This window comes from Thamnophis sirtalis, unplaced genomic scaffold (genome assembly GCF_051295495.1).
Source record: "Thamnophis sirtalis isolate CommonGarterSnake01/CBP01778 unplaced genomic scaffold, rThaSir2_p1.2 scaffold_3, whole genome shotgun sequence".
Lineage (NCBI taxonomy): Eukaryota > Metazoa > Chordata > Lepidosauria > Squamata > Natricidae > Thamnophis > Thamnophis sirtalis.
In genome coordinates, this window is record NW_028261383.1 from 63,392,595 (window position 1) to 63,405,742 (window position 13,148).

Below are 13,148 nucleotides of genomic sequence, written 5' to 3' on the forward strand. Positions count from 1 at the left end.
AATGTTCCATTGATTAATCAAACATATGGCTGCCAATCTCACGAAAAGTGACACTCAGTGGCTTATAACGTAAAAAGCAATACATATTTAAACATTAAAATGTAAAATCTGTATTTAGACATATTGAAATACAACAGTTAATTGGGATGCATTTGCTGATCCACTTGCCATGGTCACTGGTTACCTGAGAGGGTTTTTTATAAATACATCCATGCACTGACACTCTTCACTTGTCAGTTGGAAGAGACTCCAGCTAATGCCTGAAATATGAAACATCATCTTAAATGCTGTATCAGAGGCTGATAGCCTACACTTTGGTGGATTGAAAAGTTATAAAATGGCTTTAGCTACAAATTCATTTCCAGGCTTGGTTGCCATGATAAATAAAACATTCTGTTTAGCTCCAGAACAAAACCTATAACAAAAATTAAAATGGTCGTTTCTGGGTTTATGATGCATTTTGAATTATAGGTAGTCCTCGATTTACAAATTTAGTGACCAAAATTACAATGGAATCATACAAAACGTACAACCCAAATTTGAAGTTAAAACAGCCAGACCACCACATTCCAGACACATGATTGCATTTTGGCAATTGGCTCACCTTTATAGCCATTTGCAGCATCACAAGGTCATATGACTGATTTTTTTTATGTCTTTTGACAGTTTCTGATGCTTCTAGTTTCCAGTTTAAAAATGCCTGTTAGATGTAATGGATTTACCTAATAACAATAACTGCTGTTTGTTTAACAACTGCTGCAAAATTGGATCCAGTCACATGATACCTTGACTTAATAACGACAACAACTTAAGATCCAGTTCCAGGCACATTGTGGTCATAACTTGAGGATTACTTGCATACCAAATAGCATACATTTGACTTTCCTCTAAGCTGTTGATTGCCTACTTAATGAAAAATTGATTGTGTGTGTGTGTGTGTGTGTGTGTGTGTGTGTGTGTTTTAAACCTACATGTTCTAATTTTTCCTAGGACAGAATATACTCTAAATGTTCTTGATATATTTTATGGTACATTGTGACTGAAATGTGTGCTTTCTTCATGTTTTGTTTCCAGATAAAATCCCATGTTTATATTTCTTGCCCAATGAGTTTAAAGAGTCATTCATCTCATAAAGGCACCGAGAGAAGGATCACCAACAATATTCAATAAGCAGCATTTTAGAGGTCTCCTTTTAAAATCCCACTCAGTACCTCAGAAAAGGGAATACAGTAAACATCTGGCTTAAGAATGTATTCATGAAAGAAACTTTCAAATTGCAACACTTAAGTATCCACTAGAGGATGCTGTTTATTGCAGAACTAAGCTATTTGAAGTAACTTGTCAACCATATGCTGTTTCTTTGCATAGAAGTTACATATGGAAAAATACCAGACACCTTATGGTATATACTTGAACTTTTATCTGTAGTTTTAAAAACATATTTGGAATAGTTGCCACAAAAGTACTTTTTAGTTTTCTACAAGACCTTTCAAACAAGCAAAAGCATTACTGCATAGCCCTTCTGAATAAAGGTTTATAAAATATACAGAGTACTCCTGAGTGAGAGGCGCGTAAAATGTGTAAGCCACCTATTGCTGCTGAGGAGAGACTGAGAGTTGGCAGGAAAAAAATCCTGATCATTGATAGCATTATTGGATATAATGCAAATATGCAAACAAGTTGTTTGATAACTTGCAATATAAACAAATATGTTTAATCACTCAGATGTATTACATCTACTGGTGAGTTCTAGTTCAGTTGTTTTACAGTTCCTATGTAGAAATGGTTTTTCGCCTTATAACCATGTCACTTAGCGACAGAATTGCCAATCACAATTGCAGTCAGTAAGTGAATTAGCTGAAAGCATGCCCACCGCAAGCTTTCGTTGAAGCTCAACTGTTACTGAGAAATGTCTTCTATTTCTTAGGAAGAGGAAACAATATGTTCAAACTGAACAAGATCAATCAAATTCTATTACCAGCTGAGCTATGCCATTGTTTATATAGACCCAAGCAAGTTGGCATTTAATGAACAAAATATTTTCTGAAGCTGAGAAATTCTTGATCATATTCATCAATTAATTGTATGCATGAATTAGCCAATGACAACCATTAATAAGGGCAAAGAAGCTACCCTGAGTGCCAGTTTTAATGACTTGAAAAATCATGAATTGTTACAAGGAAAGTGAAGAGTGTAAGGATGTTTTGTTTCTTGATTGATTGACTGATTGATTGTAATACAATTTATAGATTTAAATTTTTCTTATAAAATAGCAATAGAAATAGCACAGACATATACTGCTTCACAGAGTTTTACAGCCATTTCTAAGCAATTTACAGAGTCAGCATATTGCCCCCATCAGTGTGGGTCCTCATTTTACTGATCTCAGAATGATGGAAAGCTGAGTCAACCTTGAGCCTGTTAGGGTAGAAGGAATCGAACTCCTGGCAGTGAGCAAAGTTCACTGCGCCACCACAATTCATCAATGACAATTTCTAATCTAGAAGTTTTGCTGTGCTGTAATAATACACTTGTGAAAACTTGTTCTTAGTTATTCTGAGACCAGTAACTGGTCTCCATTGTGCTTCCAAGCTAAGTAATATAGTTTTGACCTACCTAGTGACAAGTGTACTTCATCACAAACTGACCAGCAAAAGCAAAGGATTTGTTAAAAAGGATACTTTATTAATTGGGCTAGCATCAAATTAAAGCTCATCTATTGTACATCTCTCCCACTTGTTTGGAGGGGGAAAGCATTTTTGTTGGTAGAATGTGTAGTTCTGCAAATAACCTGCAACCTCTTAGAACAGGTACAGCAGTTTTTAGGAATGGTAGTTTCAATATAGGCCTAAGCTACTGTAATTACTGAAAATAAAGCCAAAGTTAAGAATCTCTAAGTAGGGCCCACAGAGTTGCACCAAAGAAGGAATTTTTAATATCCCAGGAACAATGACTAGTCTTGTTAATTGTTAAGTCATAAAATCTTAAACCTGACTTGCTGAAAAGATCATACTTGGAAAGAGATGCAATACATGTCGAGCTAACGTGAACCTGACAGTGTCATTATATTATTATAATTAATAGTATGTTCTTCATCTTTTACTCTAGTCTGCAGTAATCCAATCCATGGTATCTTTGTGATTTTCCAAGGTGCTTGAAGCTTCTTACTTCTGTTTATCTCTTTATTCAACATGCAATTTGGTTCAAAAGGCCACTGCTTTTATGATTCCCATTTTATAGGGAAAACAAATGTGTGTAGCTTTTTCCCAGTCTTTATCCTTCCTTAATTCTGTGTAGGTTACAGCACAATCCCAGTGCAATAGCTACTGCCAAACTCTCCTCCTCATTTGTATTCATCTCAGGAAGATCAAGAGTTTTCTGACAATGAGAGCCATTATGCTGTATTTTCTCATCTATGTGCGTAGAGGGTGCAAAGTCAAAACTACCCTTTCCTTGTCAACGGATGTGAAGGGCCCCATTTTTCCCCAGAGCTGCAACAAGCAGTTGGATATAGCCTATGATCATGAACAAAGAATCACTAAAACAACTTACAATATGTCAGACCACATGACTGAAGCTAAATGAATAACAATAAGACCCAGTTTGAAGAATAGGCTGTTAGGTGCAGAGTTTCTAATGAATCTGAAAGCACACAAGGAGGATCTTTACAGCTAAAGCAAGTTTCATCTGTAGCTCATTGGTAGTATTGGTCTACAGAGTTAGGAACATTCAGGTGTTATCTAAGGATTGGGAGCTACACTTGAATTCATTATATCCAAGGTTGATTTTTATGTTGATACTAGCTGATAATCCCGGCATTGCCCAGAACAAACCCCCCTTGTTTTTTGTATGAACCAATGCCCCTTACCAGCGGGACCCCCCTTGTGGAGTACTGTGAAGCCATTACCATGGCAACTCCACTGTGCTGTACAGTAGAAGTCATTTTAAGGCACAACAGGCTATATCTTAACAGAACTTGAATCCAAAATGCACATTATCACTGCCAAAAGTACTGTGATTTGATACAATAGATATAATTCATTCCTTTTCATTGCAGTGGCCCAGGTGTTCCAGAGTTATGCTGGAACACAACACACACACACAAACACACACACACACACACACACACACTGAGGGATGTTAGGGGTGTCTGACCCTCACAGTATTTTTTTCCAGAGGGTAAGTCATCTGTGTACCAAGTTTGGTTGAAATTGCTCAAGGAGTTCCAGAGTTATGCTGGAACACAAACACACACACACACACACACACACACACACACACACTTGAGAAAGATTTGGGATACAAAATTCCCTTTCCCCTTCTGCCCTCAATTCTTTTTATGATTTCCTATTTTTTCAACTGTTAAGGCTTAATTTGGTAATTTCAGCCACATACCTTTCCTCCTTTAAGATTGCTTAAAACTGGATCATCATTCATTCAATGGACAAGATAGCTTTTCTTCTGAAAGGAACAGCCACACTGGAATTTCCTCAAGTCCAGTCTGTCCCCAGAGGCACAAGTGGCTGCTTTGACTGGTAAGCCAGCTATGATATTACCTGGAAAATAATTGCCTAACCCCAGTGATTCCCTAGCCTAATAATCTCATGTTTGCAGTAATGAAGGAGGCTGCCCCTGAAGATGGTCTCAAAGTTGCAACTTATCCAAATGTTTAAGTGGGACAACTAAGTGAGATCATAATCTTGAAAGGACTGTCAAGACTGCCTATTAAATACCATAATGGACCCAATATAAGATGTTGGCATTAACCTATAAAGGCCTACATGACTTAGGATCTAGGAATTTAACAGGTAATTTTCCCTAATGCCATCCAAGACACTAACAACCCCAAGGGGGAATCTTCCTGCCCCAGGTTGATCCAGTTTACAGTAAGGTAGTCAAAGGTAGAATATCTCAGTGGAAGGGGACCTGTTAAGGGAACTGCTTTCTAAAGTTAATGTGCCTATTGACTGCCATGCCAATTTGCTTTCTGATTTAAACTGAAAATATACCTGTTCATGCAGCCACTTTAGAGTGACTTTAAGACAGTCTTGTTTTATTTTTTTGGATGTTTTTTTTAACATGTATGAATTTAAGGATGGTTCGTCTTACTGCTGGTTTATTTTAGATAGCTCTTTTGTAAACTATTCTGGGCCTTTTTGTGAAGAACAGTTTTATTTTATAAAGTAGAATAAATAACCTCCCATTGGTCTTTTGTTTTTGGTAGCTACTGTCTCCAATGATGGAAGAAATGGTACCTTGTAGGTTTTACTCATGACCGACTGCCACTATGCCTACTACATTAATTCTCTTCCAAGAATTGCTGTCTTAATTTCAGAAAATTTGGAAGGAGATTAAAAAATGTGGTGGGCTGTTATCATTTAGCTCCTCATGCTGGCCCTTCCCTTTTTCATCCTGTTTCTGCTTCCTTCTGGCCATATCTTCCATTTCCCATCTTTTACTTCAGTAGTAGGAATATCTCTAACAATATTTCCTTTCAAAATTTCAGTATCATATGAACTGACAACCTCAATTCTATCTTTAATAAATGGTTATTTTAATTCACTTTTTCTTTGCTCACCATTCTCCGGGTCTCTGCAGATTTGATGCTGTTCACACTAAAATTGAAGGAATAAGATGATTTTTATCAGTCACAGCGCCAACTGAGTTAGTTCACGGGGCATCATGACATCAGCACTTTTGGATTAAGCAAGTAAATGAGGAAGAACTTAAAAGGGCCCCTCCGGAGTCCATTGGGAAGAAATAGCCAGAGAGATTAGTATTGGAAACCTATAGGCTCAGAAAAATTGAATTCAATTATTTTATCTGAGACAAATACATATGATGTGCATGCACACTGAACACTTTTTTAGAAGTCATACTTTCATATAAATGTAAATCCCCCACCCAATTAAATTGACTCCTGATGACTTCACGGGCATATCCACATAACAAAATAAGAGTTGGGAGGGATTTTGGAGATCTAGTCCAACCCTCTGATCAGGCAGGAAACCCTATACCATTTCAGACTATTGATTTACCATTGCTTTTTCCAGGAAATGTTTTCAATTCCTAGTCTTGCCTATAGCCCTGGTATGTCTTGATGGACTCTGGTGTAGTGCCTTCTGTCATGGTCCCTTCCATACATACCATTATCCTCCTCTGAGATCAACCCTGATTCTTTTGGTCTTTTGGAGGCTTTGAAGATCTTGCTTACTCCTGGGCTTTGGGGACAGGATGTTAGAGGAGCCCAGTATATTTGTGTTTTGTATTGTTATGTGGTACTCAGTTATTACATTAGGATTATTTGTAATTGTATCTTTGTTTTGTTTTGTTTACAGGGCTATTATTATGTCGTCTCCTCCTATGTGAGCTGGTTGTTAGCTGCCCAGAGTAATTTATTTAAGATGCTCAGCCATATACATTTTCTTAATCAATCAATCAGTCAATCAAATACTAGCAAACTCAAACTCTGTTTGCTTTTCATGATTTGTTAGCTAAGTGGGCAATAAATAAATAAATAATAAAGGTCTTTGTAGTCCATCCTATTGTGAAAGCTTTTATGGGACTAAATAGGTAGCCTCAACTGAATAATGAATGAACACTACTGTTTCTCTCTTTTGACTATGCTAATGAAAGTATTTGCTGTATATATTCAGTATCGTTTCCTGAGTGTCTCCCTATTATAGATTCTAAATGAAAGTTTTCTAAATGACAGTATGTATGTAAGAATGCTGTTTGCATGAATGTTCCTGATGCTTTTGTAGAGTTGGGGCAGGTGTCATGTAGTCCCAGTGGTAAACAGAGATCTACCCTTCTGCCTGTCTCAATATAACTATGAATGTTTGGAAGATTGAAGAGAAGGTTCCAAGAAAGAAATCTTGACAGGTGGCTAGGGATATAATTTGTGAAACTAATATGCATGTTTCGTAGAATATATGAAACTAATACAGTAGGTATGGCAATTTGTTGATTGTAAGACAGTTGCTAGTCAAAAACCCTTCTACTCTAAAATTGCTTCAGTTGTTTCATGTATACAATACAGGGGGTGAATGTTGTTAACTTTAATTGTAGTAAGACTTGTGGACACTCTGAATGAACAAAATGCTCATTGAAAATAATGAGGGTTTAAGGATTTGAAAAAAGCATGTGAAGATGGCTTATGCTATAATCCTGGCAGGCAGTTTCATAAATGTGGCATTGGAAGGAAGGAAAGGAAAGGAAAGACTTTTAAGGAGCAGGAAAACTTTAGATTACAGAAGCTGATAGAGATAGATCAGGGATGGGTTCCTGCCAGTTCTAACCTCTTCTCTAGAAAAGGTTCCACAAATCTACAGTGCTGTTTAGAACCGGTTTCAGCTCCCTCCCCCAGCACATCCGCACATCATCAAGATGAAGAGCGAGAGGAGGAATTCTGGGAGTTGAAGTCCACAAGTCTTAAAGCTGTCAAGTTTGAACACCCCTGGGTTTTTTTTTTCTAAAGGTTTAGGGGTGCAAGGGTCTTGTAACCTGACAGCTTTAAGACTTGCGTGCTTCAAATACCAGAGTTTCTGAGCCAACATTTTGGTTGCTAAGCAAGAGCGTTTTTAAGTGAGTTTCACCACATTTTACAAGTTGGCCACACCCATCAGTCACATGGCTGGCAAGCCACTCCCACAAAGCAGGCCACACCTACAGAAGAGGTTCTAAAAAAAATTGAAACCCACCACTGAGATAGATGGACCAAAAAGAATAATAAGGACTCCATTAGATATAGAGAAAGAAGTAACAATGGTTAGGTTCAAAGATCCTGATAGCAGACATGGTTTCCAATATAGGATATAAAACTTATTATTTTGTAGCAAATTGCCTTCATTCTCAGAACAAATTACTATACTGTTTTACATCATTAATAATAACATCTGCCAAGTTATCTCACCTCATCTACATGGATGTTTTGCCTTATGGCAAAACACCATCTGAAATAGACCCGCTGTTCAACAATGTCTATGCAGCCAAATTACTACAGTGGAGTTTGGGCTGGACAAATGTGCTCAATTGTGGGAAATAGAAAAACAGAATGAATCAAGGTGACCAATGGAAATAACAAGTGTCTGGATGAGCTATTGATGATCAAATGTCTAATTACTGCAAACATCCTTCAAGCTCACAAATCAAGCATACTGAAGTAAAGAAGGTTAGAAGTGAGAGTAAAGAAGATCCTAATGTCTAAATTCAGTGGAGGAAATGCCATCAAGGCAATGAACTCTTGGGCCATTCCAGTCATTAGGTACACAATTGGAATAGTGATCTGACATCAAGCAGAACTGAAAGCTCTGGATAGGAAAACCAGAAAAATAATGACAATGAATTATGTTTTTCATCCATGCAGAAAACTTCACTGACCTCCTCACAAAAGAGCATAGTTGGATGTAGAATGTTGCAAGTATCCCAGACAGTTGAAGTGGGGGAGGGGGATATTGGAAGAATATCTGAAGGACAGTGAAGAAGATGTAATAAATCTAGAAGACAATGGAGACTAACTGAATGCTGGAGAGACAAAACTGACCTACAAGAAAGACCCAAATGAAGAACAGAAAAGGGGCATAACAAAGCAAAGGTATTTTATGGCCAACACATGGGGGGGGGGGGAACCAAGCAAAGTAGATAACAACAAGACCTGCAACGTATGTTCCACTCCCAAAAGTATCCCGGAGTTCTGAAAAATGAACAGAAAAAAGCAAAATAAAGATAAATTCAGTATATTTTTTTCTATCTGGAAAGATGAATTCATTTGGAAAGTTTATAATTTGGGAAAGGCTTACAAATGGAAGACAGTCAGTAGAGATTTTGTCCTTCCCCCTTCCTCTCTCTCATGATATAGCAAGCAGTTTTGAACTTGGTTAATATGTAGATGGAAGATTATCAAGAAATACTACTGCTGTAGGCTAGGGTGGGAGAAAAAAAAACTATAACACAAACTATTTCCATATTATCAAGAAAACATTGATGTGCCCGTGAGGCAATCAGAAGTGACTGAAGTAATATTCAGTGACTTGAATATTGCATAATATTAGGACTTGGGTAAGCCAGTAAAAATGTTGGACAGTTGATCCACTGAGACAAGACAAGAGCTATTGGCACAGGTGATTTAAAAGGCTGGATTCAAATTTATAGAGGGATTGAATCTGGCTTTCAAATTGGTTTTTAGGCTCAGAAACACCATGTTTTTTTACTCCCCACTCCACCCCAGTGGGAAGCAATGGGAAATGACCGCAATTTTTGTGCTTTTCATGTGGATCTGAAGTATCTTGCTTGTGTAGCCTTTGGATGTGATGGACTTCCCACATAACTCTTGGCATCTGAGGTATGGAGGCCTGGATTAGGGGAAGCTTTTGTCTCGTGGCCTTATATTTGCTACCATCACACATGCTCAGAGAGGAAATCCCTCCCTCCCTCCCTCCCTCCCTCCCTCCTCCTCCTCCTCCTCCTCCTCCTCCTCCTCCTCCTTCTCCTCCTCCTCCTCCTCCTTAATAGCTAGGTAATTCTTGGCAATCTACCATGTAGCTTAATCCAGTGTTTCTCAACCTTGGTGACTTTAAGTCCTGTGGACTTCAACTCCCAGAATTCCCCAGCCAGCATAGCTGGCTGGGGAATTCTGGGAGTTGAAGTCCACAGGACTTAAAGTCACCAAGGTTGGGAAACACTGGATTAATCTATGAATGAAACATTTAAGATAGGTGGTATTGTACACTACCTCTGAATGCATGCCATAAAATAGGAAGAACAATATATTATTGAATTAGCAGCATAGTGAGCCACCTTTTTCAAAAGTAAATCTCAGTCTAGTTTCTAATACTAAAAGATCTCCTCCAATTCGTTGCTGTAGAAAACACCTTCATATCGGCTTTTTTATTTTAAACAGTAGTTTTTCTTTCCAAACTTCTTCTTTCGATACTTGTTAATTCCAGGCCCACCGTCTCTATCTCTTCTTTGCATTGTGTGAATGACAGACTAATAATCTCCCCAGGCCCATGCTTAGCCCAGTAGCAGGTGTCCTAGTACCCACGCTGCATGCCACCTTCTGAAATTTATCAAGCATCTTCCTTCAACAATGATTTATTATTGGCATAATTTGCCTTGATACAATGAGCCGGCGAACATATTTCTGTACTTGGGTGACAGGCATTTGATGGCTCTCTAGGCTTCTACTTTATTTAGTTTTGAGCCTCATATGATTTTGTTACATTTCTGCCCCCCACACCCCCGCCCCAGCTTTCTATCCTCCCCACCCAACCTTTTCTCATTTTGTTTTGTTTTGTATGAGTGTGTGTTTCGTGTAACCCTGGGCCAGCTGACAGCGCTTGTAAAAACCAGAAGTCGATCTCGCAGTGGCTTTTCACCATTAATCAAGCTGCCTGGAATTGGAAAGTAACACTGACAGGCTTTTATCTTGGAGAGAAGGAGGATGGCAGATGTATTTTATGGTGGATGAGCCTTCACGGCTTCTATTAGGCTAGGACTTCAGTGGTACAAGGTGGTGGTTTGGGAGGGGGAGGGGGGAGAGAAGGAAAAAGAGGGAGGTGGAGGTTTGGAAAGGGGGGGGAGCTGGTGTGTGTGGGGGGAGTCAGACAGGAGAAGCTGGGAGAGGCCTACAGATAAATAGATCCGTCAGTCAGGCAATGTGAAGGTCTCTAGGCGGCCAGCCATTGTAGGTGACAGAAAAGGCAATCAAAGACAAAACAAATCAAAAGGTACATCTTATCAGCAGCAGGCCAGCTGGACTTCCACAGCACTCACAGGCCCTGCGGAGGGCAGGAGAAATTAATCGTGCTGTCGAGGCCAGAGAAATTGTCGCCGCTGAAGGTCCAAGTTCAGACTAGCAGAGGTGGCCAGCATTAAAGGAGAAAGAGAAGCGGGGCGGGCGGGGGGGAGTGAGAGGAGCGCGAAGGCAAGCAGGCAGTCCCACCACCGTCTTTCTCTCTTTCCCTCCTCTCCCCTTCCCCCCCCCCCCCCGTTGCCTCGGTCTCCTGACAAGTGCATTCATCGTGAGATGATAGCTGGGCACCTATGATTGGTACCTTTAATAATATAGCCCTCGCTCAGCTGTCACCCTGAAAGAACAATTTTTCCTCCCGCTTTTCTCGATGCAAAGATACATTCATAATGAGAAGGGTGACAGAAAGTGGGAGCTCAGCGAGCCAAGGAAAGTTTGGAAGAACATTAATCAAAAAGTGAAGCCGGAGGTGATGGTAGCGTCTGGGAGTGACGGGCACCATCAGTACGTGGTGTGAGGGGTGCCTGGGTGCACTGCAGGTGGACCTTACAGCTTCAACTTCCTGTCATGTTTGGGCCACCCCACACTGATGATACCCTGGTAGGGAGGAAAGAGTGATGGTCTCCTTCCACTTCTTGAATGTGTATCAACTTTGCAAACTTCAGGCAGTTATTCGAAATAATCTAAGAAATACTTGGCGGAGAGCAGATTATGCAGTAGCTCCCCAAATTGCGATATAAATTCTCACCATAAGACCATTCCTTTCTCTTTGGCTTCTTTTCTCTAATTCATGATGATGGTTGAACAATGTCCTGCAAGAAAGAATGCCTTCTCTTCAATATCCATGCCTGGCTTCCTCTCGGCAACTGTTATTCCAAATGTTCAGCCCCATCATCACGGTGATCTCTGCAGCTTTATTTCATGAAAAGTGCTACTTTTGGTGAACAATAGTTTGTCATTTAGGGCTTGGGTTTATTTAATAGTCAGAAAAGCTCATATTTTGGTGCATTTTTATAGTTAGCTGAGTTTGAGTGTCTCCCTGGCAGAAAGATATATACACGTTGTCCTCGACTTACGACAACTGAGCCCCAAATTTATATTGCTAAATGAGACATTCATTAAGTGAGTTTTGCCCCGTTTATGATCTTTCTTGCCACAGTTGTTAAGTGAATCACTGCAGTTGTTACATTAGTAACACAGTTATTAAATAAATCTACTTCCCCATTGACTTTGTTTGTCAGAAGGTCATAGAAGATGATGACCCTGGGACATTGCAATCATTATAAATATGAACCAGTTGCCAAGCATCTGAGTTTTGATCGCATGGCCATGGGATGCTGTAATGGTTGTAAGTGTGAAAAACAGTCATAGGTTACTTTTTTCAGTGCTGTTGTAGCTTTGAATGGAGGACCTCTTGTACTGTAAGACTAAATGAAAAGATAAATTATGCTTTGATAGTTTGACAAATGCAAATTCTATATGGTTATACCAGTGTTTTTCAACCTTGGGGACTTTAAGTCCTATGGACTTCAACTCCCAGAATCCCCCAGCCAGCATAGCTGGCTGGGGAATTCTGGAAGTTGAAGTCCACAGGACTTAAAGTCCCCAAGGTTGAAAAACACTGGGTTATACAATATATTTTTCACTTTGCCCTATAGAAAACTTTGGAAGTCCAGATTTCTTCTTAGAGTCCCTATGGAAGACAATATTTGGTCACAAACATGCATTAAAAATACTACACCCCCCCAAAAAAATCTGAGGTTATTTTGTGACTGTGTAAGTCATTCACATTCAGGATGGAACACATTCCTAACCCTGTGTCTGCCTTAGAATAGTGATCTTGCACAGACCAGATTAGAGACAATCGTAGATTTAATCCTAAATGGTCATCTGCTGAGGGATGTAGTACTGTAGAACTGATGCAGGCCATTGTGATGTTTTATTCAACATGCATATAAATAGGAAATAGCCAGCAGGAATCTAAAAGAGTCCCATCTAAGAGGAGAACAAGTGAGAGCTCAGCTAGAAGACAATGAGAGGAAACTCAAATCTGTCCACAATGCCTTAGATCAGGGGTCTCAAACTGGTGGCTCATGGGCCGGATGGATCAGGCACAGGCCACGCCTACCCCAGCTCCATGAATGGGTAAAACGTCGCGAAACATCACGTGACAGCAATGTGATGTGGCGAGTTTGACACCCGTGCCTTAGATTATTTAAAATTACAATAATTGAGCATCAATTGAAAAGCATATCATAAAAGGACACCCATCTCCAGGAAAACACCAGCAGACCACTAGCAAGAGCTGGGGGAAAACCTGAAAAGTAAAAGGGGATTTCCTTCAGCCACAAAGTAGAATGGTACGTGAGTTGGAGGGAAAGCGTACGGTGATAAT